Raw genomic sequence first — 15,825 nt, 5'->3', positions numbered from 1 at the left:
TGCAGGATTATTAGTTCATTTAAGGTCTTCAGCCTGAGCCAGCCTCCATAAGACCAGCCATGGAGCAAAAAAAAAGGATGAGAACTAGACACAAGGTCAGCATGGGTTTGAAAAAGGGATAAGAAGAAAGAACAGAAGTTAATGACTGGCTGCATTCCCATTCCCCCCAAAAGTGAGGGAGCAGATGAAATAGGATTTTGGATATCAGAACAAGGGTTCGGTGGGAAGTGAAGAGAGCCAAGAAAAGCGCAGAGAGAGTGATGAGAATTGGACTCTAGGTCACTGGGGGCAAAATCAGTTGCTGTCTGTGGTCCTGAACCAGTCAGAGACAAAGAGACCTCAGCTACCCACAATCTAAAAACTTCTATCTCAGAATCTCAGTATTCAAAACTTGTGTGAATCTCAAGATTCTGAAGTATTGAAACTTCGGAGACTATATTGTCCTATCTGCCTGAACAAGAACACCCTGTATAGCATATACACCAAGTGACCATCCAAACCAAGACATTGCTTGAAGAGCTCCAAGTAGGGGTGAACTGGCTTGTCTCCTAAGGCAACCCATTATATTTTAGATAATACTAATTATTAGCAAGTTTTTTTTCTTATACTTGAATCTTCCTTTTTTTTAACAATTCCACCAACTACTCCTACTTTTACTTCCCCCCCCAAAAAAAAATGAATGAAACTCTAAAGATTTTCTGGTTTTTAACAATAATTTTTTTCTACAGCATTTACAAAGGGCTTTGGAACTTAAGTTGTTTTTTTTTAATTTTATCTTGCCTTGGGCTGGAAGTGTAGAGGCTACTCACAGTGCCAATCCCATTCCAGCTGAGACAGAATCTTTGACTTGCTCTATTTCCAACCTGGGCTGGTTTCCCCCTCTTTCAGCAATCTGGTGGCCCCCTGATCTCCAGAGCTTATCATATTAATGTCAAACTCAGTGTGGACATTGATCAGCTTAGCTCACTGTAGCTTAGAGTTCTGAGATTTGCTCTAGAGATTTGCCAGTTTCAGCCTCCTCTTGACAGTAGGGATTACAGGCATCCATAATCACATCCAGCTAGAAGTTAGGTGTTTTCCCAAATTCAAACAGCTATATGGCAGCCATTATTCAAACCTTGCTCCTGACTAAATCCAGTAACTGTATAATGAATTGAATTTGAAAAATGGCAGAGGGGAGGAACTGGGAGAAGATACCCCAGCCTTGTAGAAGCTTGGAGTAGCAAAGGAAGACCTTAATTTGGAAGCTCAAGCACAAGAAAAAAATAAAAAGAATAAGGAACATGTTAAAATCTGTTGCTAGAACCAGGTAAAAAGTTAAGGGGACTAGAGAGCCACCATGTTATCTTGACACTAACCTTTAAGAGTCTGGCCATGGCACCTCACATTCCCCCTACCCAAGGAATAAGTGATCCCAAAGAGTAGAAGGTTTTGTGGGATTGCACAGAGCTCTGTTATTAGCCCAGCTTGGTACAATAATTGTACATGATACTATGCTAGGAGAGATAACTAAATAAGAACAAAAGAAACCAGATCCCAAAAGATTCCCAAAAAGAATGTAGGCTAAGAAAATGAAATATAATAGAGATAAATATGAAGTGCTACCCTTGGGTTAAAAAAAAAACTAAACTGTAAACATATGAGATAAGAAAAGCATGGCTAGACAATGGTTTCTGAAAAAAAGACATGGGAGTTTTAATAAGCTTCAAATACAAAACAAATCCACAGCTTATTTATAAGCAACACAAAAAATTCATTCAAATTTGGGCTAAATTAAGATGGGTGGAGTTTTCAAAACTAAAAAAGTTGTTTCAGTGAACGAATGCAATAACCAATGTGAATATTAATTTTAAAAATTATTGATAATGACAGCTGATATTAATGTGATTCTTTAGGTTTTCAAAGCCCTGTTTTATGCCCATTATTTTATTTAAGCCTCGCTACAACCCTGTGAGACAAATACCATTATTACCCCCCATTTTTGTGGAAGAGGAAACTGAGATGCAGAGAGGCTAAGGGATTTGCCAAGAGTCACACTACTAGAAAATCTCAACTCTTGCTGACTCTTGAAGAAAACTATGTCAAATTGCTTTTATGGTGCAACGTCATTATGAGATATAAACTACAGTGGGGGAAAAATCATTATTTCCATCTTACTTGCAAACACAAAACTGGATGAATTTGCTTTTATCAAAAAAGTGAAGCAGATGCATTGAGCTTCTAAGTTTTAAGTTGGAGAAAGCAATATATCATAGAGAAAGAACAATGGCATGAGGGCCAAGAAGACTAAGGTCAAGTCCTGATTCTGACTGCTGCATGATAGCAGACCTCAGTTTCCACGGTTGCAAAATGGGGACAATAATATTTTCAACTGCCTATCTCCTAGAGCTTTTATGAGGAGGAAACTTGGTAAATCCAAAAGGGCTATGGAAATAGAAACTATTATTTTAGTTAGAGGGAAGAACAGGCTGGCTTGGCTTTTTTCTGGATCGACCCCAGAGCAGCTCCAACCCACTACAAGACAGTCTGATGCCTGGGAACTTTCTCCTGACTTGGCAGCTTAGCTGCGGGGGCCTTTTCACACAGGAACTAAACAAACGTGGCTGTCAGTGTTGTGCTCAGGGCTCTCAGCCTCAGGGGTCAGGTCACTCCAAAAAGAAAAAAAAATCAGACACAAGATGAACAAACTTAGGCAGAAAAAAAATCACTCCTTGATTTTCTCAGAACTTCTAGATACCAGGTCTAGGGCCTGAGCCAAGGGCTGTCATCTGGCTGACACTGGAACAAAACCATAGCCAGGGTACAGGAGAGCTTAAGCACAGTGGGATTTGTCATCTCACTGACACTGGTGGGTGGAACACAACAAAGGGAAAAGGTTGCAAATGTGTGCGTGAGAAAGACATACAGCAAAGCACAGAAGGAAGCCAAATATCGACTGATAGCCAAAATCGAAAAAACAATCACAGGCAGGCAGATTTCTCAAACCAGGCTCTGGTTCACTAATGCATTCAACAACCATTAAGACAGCATCTATCATCCAGTCTCAACCTAATCTCCCCCCACCCCCAACCAAAAAATCATTTTATTAAGTGTCTGTTCTGTGCAATACACTCTACTAAGATATTCTGGAATTGGAAATTACTGATCTATTTAGACAGCTATGGGAAAGAGGGGAAAAGAGAGAAGTTGCCTATTCTAACAATGTACTTTCTAAACAAACAACTGTTTAAAAGCTGAATCGTCTGCCTTGTTAAGTAGTGAGTAGAGAGTGGAGGTGTTCCAGCAGAGTTAGAAACTTGTTGGGAATGCTGGAAAGGGAATCCTAATCAGGTAAAAGTCCTATTAAAACAACTGGCAGCAAAAGGAAAAGTCACAGGGACAGATTTAGAACGGAACTGCCTGCCTCAGAAAATCATGAATTCCTCATTTTCTGGGAGGTCTTCAAGTGGAGGCTGGATGTTCACAGAAATTCAGGTGCATCTGCGATCGTGTCCACTCAGATTATCCTATCTTGGAGATTTTATACTTCTATGAAGACATTGCCCTGCTTTCAAAGAGCTTACAATCTAATAGAAATTGTAATATATACCAGATAGGATATGGGATATGGGGAAGAGAGGAAGAAAAGGGATTTGGTATTTGGTATGTGCCTACTATGTGTCAGACATTGATAAACTGCTATTCTTATGTCTTTTCACTATGTCTGACTCCCTGTGACCCCATTTGGGGGTTTTGTTGGCAAAGATGCTAGCATGATTTGCCATTTGCTTCATTGGTTCATTTTCCAGATAAAGAAACTGAGACAAAGTAGATGAAGTGACTTGCCCAGGATCACACAATCAGTAAGTATCTGAGGCCTGATTTGAATTCAAGAAGATGAGTCTTCCTGATGCTCTAAGCTCCCGCACAACAATTCTTGGAGATAGGTAATATTATTAATTTTATTTGAGAAAAGTAGGGCAGACATGGAGTCACACAACTCAAAATTGGAACTCAAATCTTCCACATTCCAGGGTAGTGCTTACTCTCCTGCACCACCTACTAGTAATGAGAGTTGTAAAGCACTCTGAGGTCAGGAGAAGTAGCAGAGAGGATATAGGAGCTGGGCCTTGAAAGACAAGGAAGGCTTCACCAGGCAGAGCTAGAAAGGGTCCAGGGACAGGGGGTGTTCCACCCTGGGTACAGCTTATGGAGATTGTTTGAACATCTAAAGACTGAGGTTCTATCACTTCCAGACTCCTAGCCTGGCTCTATCACTCCCTTCTCTATCTTACACTTTCCTCGTCCAGATCTTTGCAGGCTGGAATGCTCTCTCTCTTCCTCCTCACCTGGGCTTCCTCCAGAACTTAACACAAATCCCACTTTCATCCCCTCCTCCCCTCCTGCTAGGGCCTTCCCTGCCACTTCCCTTACCCTTCTATGGCTATGGTTAACTAATGATGGCTTAGTGGCTGAAGCTAAAGTCAGGATGTCCTGAGTTCAATTCCACCCTGGCAAGCCACTTAACATGTTTGCCTCAATGCAGCACACCTGCCTCCCAGGATTATTGTGAGGATCAAATGAGGCCATATTTGTAAAGCACTTAGCCTGGCACATAGTGGATGCTATATAAATAATTTATCCCTTTCCTTACCTCCCCCCTTGATCATACAGAGCTCTTTACTTCATATCTCCCCCATCAGGATGCATGTTGCGTAAGGTCTATGGCTGTGTTTTTGCCTATATTTACATCCCCAGAACTTAACACAGTCCTTGGGAAATAGTAAATGCTTAATAAATGCCTGTTAACAGACTAAGTGTAAAATGTGTCCATTACTTACCCTACATAACTCACAGGGCTGTTGGCAAGTTATAATAATGCTAATACATAGTAAAACACTTCACAAATTATAAAAAATTATTTAAAAGTTATAATAAAGCTAATACATAATAAAACACTTCACAAATTATAAAATATAAAGGGCAGCTATTATTAATTTTCTTATTCATTGCAAAAGGAGTGTAAGCAAAGGCTGAGAAATGGGGCAAGGTTTCAAACAGAAAGACTATGGTGGAGGAGAAAGAATAAGAGTCACAACTAAAGGCTGTAGTAGCTACAGAGTAGTGGAGGACCTCAAATGTCAGATGAGAGGCTAGACTTTATCTGAAAGGCAAAAGAAAAGGGAGAAGGGAGCAGTTGTCTCTGATAGACTGTATAGTTCAGGGAGAGAAAACAAGAAACATATTGGCTGCTGCCTTCAACATGAGAGAGGCAACCTGTGGCTTAATTTAGCATCTCAGATTCAGTGCTTGCTGTAACAGAAAATAACTGTGTCATTAGCCACCCACTGCCAGCCTGGGATGATGGCTGGTTCAACAGGAAAAATCTTATTCATATGAATTACCTCCTCCCTTCTAACCTTAATTGTTCGTAGAATCACAGAATCTCAGAATTTTGAGGCACCTGAAAAACTCTCAAGTCCAATATATAGCCCAACAGAATGTTGTTTACAATCTCCTTTGCAAGTAGCCATAGAACCTTGAATGTCCTGCCCCCTTCCATGAGAAGGAAACAGAGGAGAGAGATGTTTGTTTTCAGGTCATTTGGACCCAGCAGGCCCAGCAGTGATATGAATATTCTAATGATTAATCCAGACTATATTCTAAGTGTGGGAAGGACCCTACTAAACCTGCAGAAAATTGGAGAGGAGAAGAGAGGGAGAGAAAAGGAGATTGGCTTTTAAATCTTTTAAAGGAGACAGTGTGGAAGCAGAAAAGTGCTTGTTCTGTTCAACCCCAGGAGATATACTAGGAAGGATGGAAGAAGTCACACAGAAGCCAATTTGGACTCAATCAAAGCAAGAACCACCTATCAAAGCTATTCCCCCGTGGACTGAGCTGACTGCTGCCTGTGGCAATGAGTTTCCAGATACTAGAGACATTCTGATGGAGAATAGCTAAGCATGTGGAGAAGTGTTATAGAAAAGATTTTTGTTTATGGCTTGGCAATTGGGGTCCATACCTTCCCAGATCATTTCCAGGTCAAAGACTCTCCTATTCTTTTGTTCTGAGAAAAAAAGCTCAGTCTAAACCCTTTCAGCTGCCTTTATCACATCCTCAAAAGGACAACCCTAATGCCAGTAGCAGAAAAGGATCAGCCCCTCCACATTCTATGGTGTTTTTGTGTATGTGGGGAGAAGAGTAGGGAGAGAAGGGAGTGAGATGAAAAAGAAAGGAGGAAAGAGATAAGAGAAAGGAAGAGAGGGAGACAGAGAAGCAAAGGAAAGAGAGATGGGAAAGAGAAATAGGAGAGAGAGAAGGAAGAAGAGGGAGGGAAGGAGGGAGAGAGAGAGAGAGACAAAGACAGAATGACAAAATCACAAAAACTAAGAATTTGAAGAGACTTTCTCAACACCAGCTGGTCCCAGCCTATCCAATTCCAACATTCTTAGCAAGTGGTCCTCAAACTTTTCTTGAAGGTCTCCAGCAAGGATAATTCATTCCAGGAACAGGTAATTCCAAAGTATTTCAGAAATTTATTTTATATCAGGCTTGAATGTGCCTCTGAAACTTCCACCCACTGTTCCTAATTCTGTCCTCCTTGGCCAAGCAGACCAATTCTAATCCTAATTCCATAAAAAAAAAAACCTTCCAAATACCTGCTCTTCTTCCCCCATTCTTGCCCCCAAGTCACTGGGGGATAATGAAGTCTAGTCTTCAAATGATAAACCTCCAAATCATACTTATCAATATTCTTTCTAAAATGTGACATGAAAACTCCAGGTATGGTTAGAAACAGCAGAATTATCACCTGCCATCTTACTGAAATCACATTAAAATCTAAACAATTGGCTCACATTGGTACCAGCTAGCTCCAGAACACTCTTAGAGATAAAGGGGTATTTTAATGATTAGGAGAAAGCAGGGAGAACTGGTTCTGTATACCATCTAGCAAAGCTATCCAAAAGAAGAATGAGAACCTCATGTAATAGAAAGATCCCCATCACTCGAAGTTTGAATTGGAATACTGGTTGTGAAGAGTGTTTGTTCCACAGGACCCTTCCTCTTGTTCAGCTAGGTAGCAGAATAAATAAGAGTCCTGGGTCTGCAATCAGAAGGCCTGTGTTCAAATGCTACCTCAGACACTCATTAGCTGTGTGACCCTGGGCAAGTCACTAAACCCTAGAAATACCTGGAAGAATTGTGACCTTAAGCAAATCATTTTTAACATATGTGTATCTCAGTTCCCCCATCTGTTAAAACTGGGACAATGATAATCATGGTACCACCGGCATCAAATGGCAATGTAGAGAATTCCATCAAACAAAGTAGAGTTCTATAAAGCATTTCTCCCTGGGATCCATTCCTGATTCTTCAGATTTCTCCCATCGGGCCACAGAGGTCTCCTCACTAGGACTTCACTCAGCTCCTGTGTCCCCTTCCACCCAGAATATCCATTTTAAGGGAAGGGCTTGCCAGCCATGTCTTTCCTTCTCTTTGAACTCCATTCCACCATGCCCTAGCAGGAATACTTTCTATACCCACTATCTTTTTATGTACTGTCTGTCTGCATTAGAATTTAAATTCATTTGACTTACATGAACTGATGCTAAACAAAGTGAGAAGAACCAAAAGAACATTTTACACAGTAACAAGATTATACATGATGATCAACTGTGATGAACTTGGCTCTTTTCAACAATGTGATTCAAGGCAATTCCAATAGACTTATGATGAAGAGAGCCATCTGCATTCAGAGAGAGAAATATGGGGACTGAATGTGGATCACAACATAGTATTTTCAACTTCTTTGTTGCAGTGGTGATTTGTTTGCTTGTTTTTTTCTTTCATTTTTTTCCCTTTTGATCTATCTTATTTTTTTATGTACTATGGTAAATGTGGAAATACGTTTAGAAGAATTGCACGTGTTTAACCCATATTGTATTATTTGCTGTCTTGCAGAGGGGAAGGAAGGGAGGGAGAAAAATTTGGAATACAAGATTTTACAAGGATGAATGTTGAAAACTAATTTTTGCATGTATTTTGAAAAATAAAAATTATTATTTTTTAAAAGAATTTAAATTCATTGAGTAAGAGACTGACATTCTTCTGCTTATATTTATTTCTAGCACTAAACTACAATGATATAGTAGGTGCTTTATAAATGCTGGTTGCATTGATGCAGCAAGCCACAAAGCATGAAATCAGTATAAACTTGGTAATATATGGAAATCTTATCTTGCTATCTAACATTTTTGTGCATATATCTAATCTCCCCAATTAGGTTTTAAATAAGCCCCATGAAGGCAAGAAATATAGTGTCCTTGATCTGTGTCTTCCCCATGCTGCTGACTACAGGCACAATTTATATATAATAAATCATCAGGAAACTTTTAGTGACTGATGGGTGGTGACATACATGAGCAATATTTTAGATTCCCACTGGGCCTGTGAGACTGTGAAAAGCCCACTTTTCCCAAAGAGCTTCTCCCTTCCTTGCTTTGTCTTACCCTACAGGAGTCCAAGGCCAGGCCTGGACTGAAGCAGCCTTCCCAGAAACTACCAAAAATCTGGGAGGATGGGCTGCTCAAAATTGGCTCCCTCTCTGTGGTTTTCTCACACTTGCTTCCTTCCTTGTCAAAGGAAAAGCCTCTGAAATATCTGACTTCTACTCACCTCCCTCCCCCCCAACTCCCTAAACATTCCTGCTTCCCCAAACTCCCAGTCTTCTTCCCCAAAGGAAACTATTTCACTATGAATGGTTGGCTGGAGCCAAGGGAAAAGCTGTGGAGGAAGCAAGGAGGGAATTCTTTCTTCCCCTTAATTTCATTCTCATAAAGAATAATTCAGCATCAAGGAGATAAGTGCTGCATTGTTCTTCCTCTGGTTAAAAACAGTGAATTCAGTGGTAACAGCAGCTCCTGCGGCCTGGTTTCAAAGGACAAGCTCTGTTTTCTGCCCCAAGGAAGGAATCTTGTAGCTTCATGCAGACCTCTGGAGTGTCTCCAACATAAAACTGGGCTAAAGAATCCAGGGATAGAGACGTTCATTCTTCCAAAGAGATTTCTTCCTGTCTTTCTCAAACTGGTTTCATTGAGCAGTTTTTGCCATGCTTTGCCCTATGTTCCGGGCAATGGAGGAGGTCAGAGGTGCTAAGCACTGAGGGTACAAAGAAAGACAAAAACAAAGTTCCTCTCTTTAAGGAACTCACCTTCTCGGGGCAGCTAGGTGGTGTAGTGATTAGAGCACCAGCTCTGGAAGTCAAGGGAACCTGAACTCAAAATCTGACATTTACTAGCTGTTTTACCCTGGACAAGTGACTTAACCTTAACTGCTTCAAAGAAAGAGACAGAGAGAGAGAGACAGACACAGAGAGACAGACAAAGTCTGTCTTTGAGAGAGAGGAGGGAAAGAGAGAGACAGAGAGACAGAGAGACAGAGAGAGAGAGAGACTAAATTCCTTTGTTCACCGTCTAACTAGGGAGACAAGATTGACAGAGAGGATATGTGAGAGAGCAACAGAATGCTCCCAGAGGACAAAGGCAATGGACAGCAATGAACAAAAGGCAAAAGGTGTCATGGAAAGAACACTGGACTCAAGTCCAAGGTTTGAATCCTGGCTCTGTCACTTACCAATTATGCTACAAGCTCTGTAGGCCTCAGTTTCCCCCTCTCTAAAATGAATATAATAAATCGTGCATTATTTACCTCACAGAATTATTTGGAGGAAAATGTTTTTAAAAGTTGAAAATGCTTTAAAATGAAAAAAACATGCAATTCTACTAATACAGTCAGAATTCAGAGAAAAGATAAGGCAGCCATAATAGGACCTGTTGGAAAAGGCAAGGCCTGGAACTGGGCCCCAAAGAATGTGAAGGATCTGGCTATGAAATAATGAACTGACCCTTCCCCCTCCTTATCTTTATCTCAGCCCCTAAAACAAGTTTGTTTTGTTTTTTTTAAACAACTAACCTTGTCCAGGATGTCCCAGAGACATCTAAATCCTACATGTCAAAAACTGAACTTATTTTCTTCCCTACCCTACTTCCAAGCCCTCTTTTTTTCCCCTATCTTTCTCATTATTGTCAAGGATAACACATCTTCCCAGTCCCTGAGGCTCTTAGGTGTCAGCCTGGATCTTCACTCTCTCTTACTTCCCATTCCCCCGTCTCCATCTTCCAATCTGTTGCAAAATCCTATCAATGTTACCTTCACACCATCTCTCACACACTCCCTTTTTCTGTTCTGATACTGCCATCAGGCTGTACAGGCCATTATCACCTCACACCCGGACTGACATAATGGGGTACTGGCTAGTCTCCCTGACTTAAGCAAGTCTCTCCCTAATCTAGCCTCTGGCTGCTCCAGTGCAGGGCTGCCCAAATCACCCCCAAACATCAAAAGTTCCTTATTATCTCCAAAATCAAATAGAAAATCCTTGATTTGCATTCAAAAGTGCTACTTTTCCTCCCTTTCACCTTCTTCCCTTCCATATATTCCTGGATGCTTATCCTGGCACAAGACAAGCCATCTCCTGACTCCTGGCCTTTGTACTGGTTCTCCCATTCATTCCCTCCTCATCTCCTGACTTCTTGTTTCCTTTCTTGCTGTTGTTTATCCTTCCTTCTCAAAAAAGACCAGGACATCAGGAAGATGATGCTATGACTTACAGGGGAATTAGACTGAGGTGAGGGAAGGCTGTGCAAAATTAGGAGCCTCGTTTCTCCTCCAGAACCAGCTGAGCCCAGTGGCTCATCAGAACTTCAGCAGATAGTTCTGGATACAGTGGAAGGCCATGGCCTATTTTAGCTAAAGTCTTTCCCAGGTCTAAAGCAAAGCCCATTCCTTTCATCTCCAATTAAAAACCCACTTTCTTTAAGAAGTCTTCCCTTTGTTCATTCTCTCCCGTCCACCCTACATGTAGCTCTTGTTTGTATGTTGTCTCCCCCATGTCATACTCCACAGGGGGTATGAGTCCCCCTGTGACTTCTTTGAAGGTTCTATATCTCCAGCACTTAGCCCAGGGTCTGGCACAAAGTAGGTACTGAATAAATGCTTGTTGGCTTCACTAACCTATTTTCCATCTCTTCATTAAGACAATCCACAGGGACAATGATTAAGAAGAAAAATAAAATGCTCTCTTCTCTCCCACGGTGTAGTAATAAACATTTATTAAGTACCTTGTATGAACAGTTAGACAGTACACTGGTTAGAGCGCTGAATGTGGAGTCAGGAAAACCTGAATTCAAATCCCACATCAGACAATGACTCGCTGGGTGACTCTGTGCAAGTCGGTTAACTCCATTTGCCTCAGTTTCCTCATCTGGAAAATGATCTATAAAAGGAAAACCATTCCATCATCTTTGCCAAGAAAACTCCAAATGGGGTCATAAAGAGAAAGATATGATTGAAATAACTAATCAATAATTATGCCAGAAACTGAGCTAGACACTGGGGATACAAGCACAAACAATGAAAGCAATTCCTACACAAGAGATGTGTACTTTCTAACTGGAGTGACAAGTATAGATAAAAGTACACATATTCAATATACATAACTACAACAATATAGATGGAAAGAACAACCACAAATGAATATCAAGAAAATAATAAATAATCAATTTAGGACAGCTGGATGGTACAGTGAGTAGAACCGGAGTCCGGAGGACCTGAAATTCAAATTTGACCCCAGACACTTGATAACTTATTAGCTGTGTGACCCTGGGCAAGTCACTTAACCCTGACTGCCTCATCAAAAAAAAAATAATAATAAGTTTAACTGTAATCCATGGGTATGGAAGATTACATATAGTCAGTTGTTTGGGGGGGGTTGGGTTTTTTTTTTTTTGCTGTTTTGGTTTGTTCTGCTGATTTTATTCTCTTCTTCCTCTTTTTCTTTTTAAGAATAAATTCTGTTATAATGGATGACTCTCTGGGAAGAATGGGAAAAACACATGGGGAAATTTAGGCAACTTTTTAAAATATTAATGAAGCTTATTTTAATAACCCTGGGGCTTAAATATAAAATAAACAATATTAAGAAGTGCAAAGCGATTATTATAAGGTAATCAGAAAAAAGAAAGCATTTCGGGAATGGGAATGGCTTGTGCAAAGGCAAACACTATGGTATTTGGTTGATTTATTTAGTTTTTTTAATCATTTGTTTTGTTTTGTTTTGCTTTGCTTTGTTATAAAGAATGACTGGGAGGGGAGAATTATATTGTTAAATGTGGGTAATGAAAATGAAAAGATATCAATAAAATTTTAAAGAATAATGTAAGTTATTTTTATTCTAGTAGGATAGGATAAGGTCATAAACTCCCTACCTTCAGAGAGCTTACAGTTTGCCTGGGAAGAGAAAACAAGCATGAATCAGAAAATAAGATAGGGTCAATACAATCAAGCATTGTATTAATACACTGCCATCTAAGTATGCTATCAGAGGATATATAAGAGAGATAATGTGAGGGTGTTGTCTAACTCAAAAAAACTTTAAAGGGGCTACATCTGGGGTTAATGCCTGGGACACAAGAAGCTTAATAAATGTTTGCTGATGGGTCAGTTCTCTATCCCCACCCCATTCCCAATTCTGTCTCTCTTGTTACCCAGAGAAATAAAGCAAAGTTAATTGACCCTCAAGGGATTAGGCACAAATAACATTTATCAGGAAAAAAATTATCAGCAAATGTAGATTCAGAACTGAGGATATCTTTCTCTCCAACCCTTAAGCAAAAAAAACAAGAAATCAGCCACACCCCACAGTAACTGGTTGGGGCACTTGCTAAAGGAAAAAAAAATTGCTTGGGCTCCACTCTGACACATCTCTGAGAAGAGAGCAAGTATAAAACTTCTATAGACCTCAATTTCCTGAACCTGTAAAATGGGTACAGCCACAGTGCCTCCATTCTAGCTTGAGGTGGCTGGAAAAAGACACCATTCATCACCAACATGTTTTTATTATTCAATTTATTTTGCTCAAATAGAAACCTAGATTTAGTTTTCTAGTTTAAATTCCTATTCAGTGAAGAAGGTATTCTCTCTACACAATTCCTGACAGGGGAGTCTTACAGTTTCCAAAAGGAATCCAACCTGCTTTCAGTCCATTCAATTCCAGGTTCTACTGCAATGTCTAAATATATATATATATATATATAATAATGGATGAGCTCTCTATGTACTCTGTAGTCCAGATACAGGCATCCTACATTCACTTGTGTTTTCTTTTGTGATTAGTTGGGTCAAGCTCTTTAGACTAGGGATTATGAATCAGCAGTATTCTGAGGTTTGATGTAATCACAACAAGGATGTCTACTTCCAGAAGCCTGCCAAAGACCTCCCCAATGAGTGTACATAGCAGCAGTTCTCAACATGCTGTAAATGAACTGGTATTGATAGATAGATAGATAGATAGATAATTGCATTTCAACAGTTGGTTGCCTTTGTTATCCTCCATATTTTATTTTATTCATTCAAAAGTATTATTCTTTCTTTTATAACATGACTAATGTGAAAATATGTTTAACGTGATTGTACATGTATAACCTATATTGCTTGCTGCCTTGGGGAGGGAGGAAAATGTGAAGCTCAAAATCTTATAAAGATGAAGGCTGAAAACTATCTTTACATATAAATAGAAAAAATAAAATATTATTAAGAGAAAACAAAGCATTATTCTGAGGAGGGATTTGGAAAAAAGTTTTAAAAAATGTTGATTCTTAGGTAATTCCTCTTTGTATAGGACCATATGCTGGAGCTCCTCCATGACATTGACAAATGCCTCTAGTTAAAATACATTTCCCTCTTTTAAGTCTTAATATTAATGATCCAAGGATCAAATAAATCAACAAGCATTTATTAAGAGCTTACAATGTATATATACAATAAGAATACTAACATTCTAATGTGCTTCTCTAGGTATGAATAAAATGCATACAAGGTCACCAGGGGGAAGGCACTAGCAGCCTCCTGCAAAAGATGATGAATTAGCTGAATCTTGAAGGAAATTAAAGATCCTGAGAGGCACAGAAAAGGAACATGATATCAGGGAAGTGAATTCGATTGAAATGAGGGAGAACTATACAAAGTCTCACTCACTTGGTCCTCCAGAGCCATCTGGGGTCAATGGTAAGATACAGATCAGGACAACTGGAGATGGCCCTGGATGCAGTGACAGACGTAAGCTAAGGTCTTTTCCAGGTCTCCATTTGACTAAGGCAGTGCCCAATTAATGATTAAGGCCAGGTAAGAAATGAAGCAAAGAAGGACCCCTTTTATCTGGCCCAAAGAAAAGGACTGGTACATAAAGTCTGTAGAAGGGTGGAAGTAATTTACAATAAGACTGGAAAAGTGAATTGGGGCCATTTTGTGAAGGATATTACATGTCCAAAAAGAAGGGAGTAGGAATTTTTATTTATATTTAAATTGGATCCTGGAAATTATTGACAGAGAAGACTGGGAGGATATATGACATGGTTATCTCTGAACTTTGGGGAAAACTGTGTAGAAATCCAAGATGGATTATTGGACACAAAGAACATCTAAGAGGTTGATTTGAATGGAACAGAATTTGTAAATGGGAATTATTAGGATATTAACTGAAAGATGAGTTAGATCGTGGAGAGCTTTAAATGCCAAACAAAGAATTTTGTATTTTGTTCTAGAGGCAATAGAATGTTATTGGAGATTTATGAGTGATGATAGGGGAAAAGACAATGGTCATATCTGTGTTTTATTAAAAGGAAGGAGATTAGGAGATCAATGAACTAGGGTAGTAGCTCTGTGAGTACAAAGAAGGGGCAAGTTATAAAAGTAGACTCAACAAGACTTGGCAGATCCTTAGTTGGATCTGAGCATTGTGGTAAAGAGGCCCTATGCTGATATTGAAAAACTGGGTGACTAGTGTCATTAGAAGAAATGGGAGAAACACAGTTACAAATCTCTTTTCACACAAATCAAGTCAGATCTGAACAACTAAGTGCCTATGAACAAGCTGAGCCAATGAAATAAAAATAAAAATTCTGTCCCGATTAATTTACTTATTCAGTGCCATGACAATCAAATTACCCAAAAAAGCATTTAATAGTTCTAGAAAAAAATAATAAAATTCACTTTGAAGAACAAAAGGTCAAGATTATCAAGGGAAAAAATGTGAAAGAAGGTAGTCTATCAATTCTTGAACTTATTACAAAGTGGAAATCATCAAAACAATCTAGTACTAATTACGAGAGTGGTGGATCAGTGAAATAGATTAGGTACACAAGTAATCTAGTATTTGATATACCCAAAGATCCATTTTTTGACAAACACTGCAAGGAAAATTAGAAAGAAATTTAGCAGAAACTAGGTATAGACCAACATATCATATATTATAACAAGATAAGGTCAACATGGGTTCATGATTTAGATACAAACAGTGATATCAGAAACAAATTAGGGGAGGAAGGATTAGTTTACCTGTGAGATCTCTGAATGAGGAAATAATTTGTGACCAGACAGGAACAAGAGAGTACTAGGATATGTAAAGTGGATCATTTTATTATATTGGGGAAAAAAAGGTTAAATTTTTACACAAATTCAGTCAAAAGTAGAAGGAAAGCAGACTGGGGGAAAAATTTTAAATTTTTCTGATAAAGGCTTCATTTCTAAACTGTCAAAAGAACAGAGTCAAATTTATAAGAATATGAGTCATTCCCCAACTGATAAATGGTCAAAGGATATGACAAGGCAGTTTTCACATGAAGAAATCATAGCTATCTATAGCGATATGAAAAAATGCCTTACATCATTAATAATTAAAACAACGCTGAGATACCACCTTACATCTATCAGATTGGCTAATATGATAGA

General features: G+C 39.2%; 1 protein-coding gene across 4 annotated transcripts in view; it reads right to left on the bottom strand.

Annotated features, from left to right (window-relative positions):
* PTP4A3 (protein tyrosine phosphatase 4A3) overlaps window positions 1-15,825 on the bottom strand; it is a 205,452-nt gene that overhangs the window by 150,096 nt on the left and 39,531 nt on the right. The window contains exon 1 of one of the 4 annotated variants that reach the window (XM_012541854.3): window positions 9,952-10,195. The exons of the other annotated variants lie outside the window; for them this stretch is intronic. The gene's annotated coding sequence lies outside the window, so the exon portion shown is untranslated. Of the gene's footprint in view, window positions 1-9,951; window positions 10,196-15,825 lie in introns of those variants that run through there. 4 annotated transcript variants of the gene reach the window in all.

Source organism: Sarcophilus harrisii, chromosome 1 (assembly GCF_902635505.1).
Source record: "Sarcophilus harrisii chromosome 1, mSarHar1.11, whole genome shotgun sequence".
NCBI lineage: Eukaryota > Metazoa > Chordata > Mammalia > Dasyuromorphia > Dasyuridae > Sarcophilus > Sarcophilus harrisii.
Note: the sequence above shows the minus strand (reverse complement) of the source record. Positions and strands in the feature narration are given on the sequence as shown.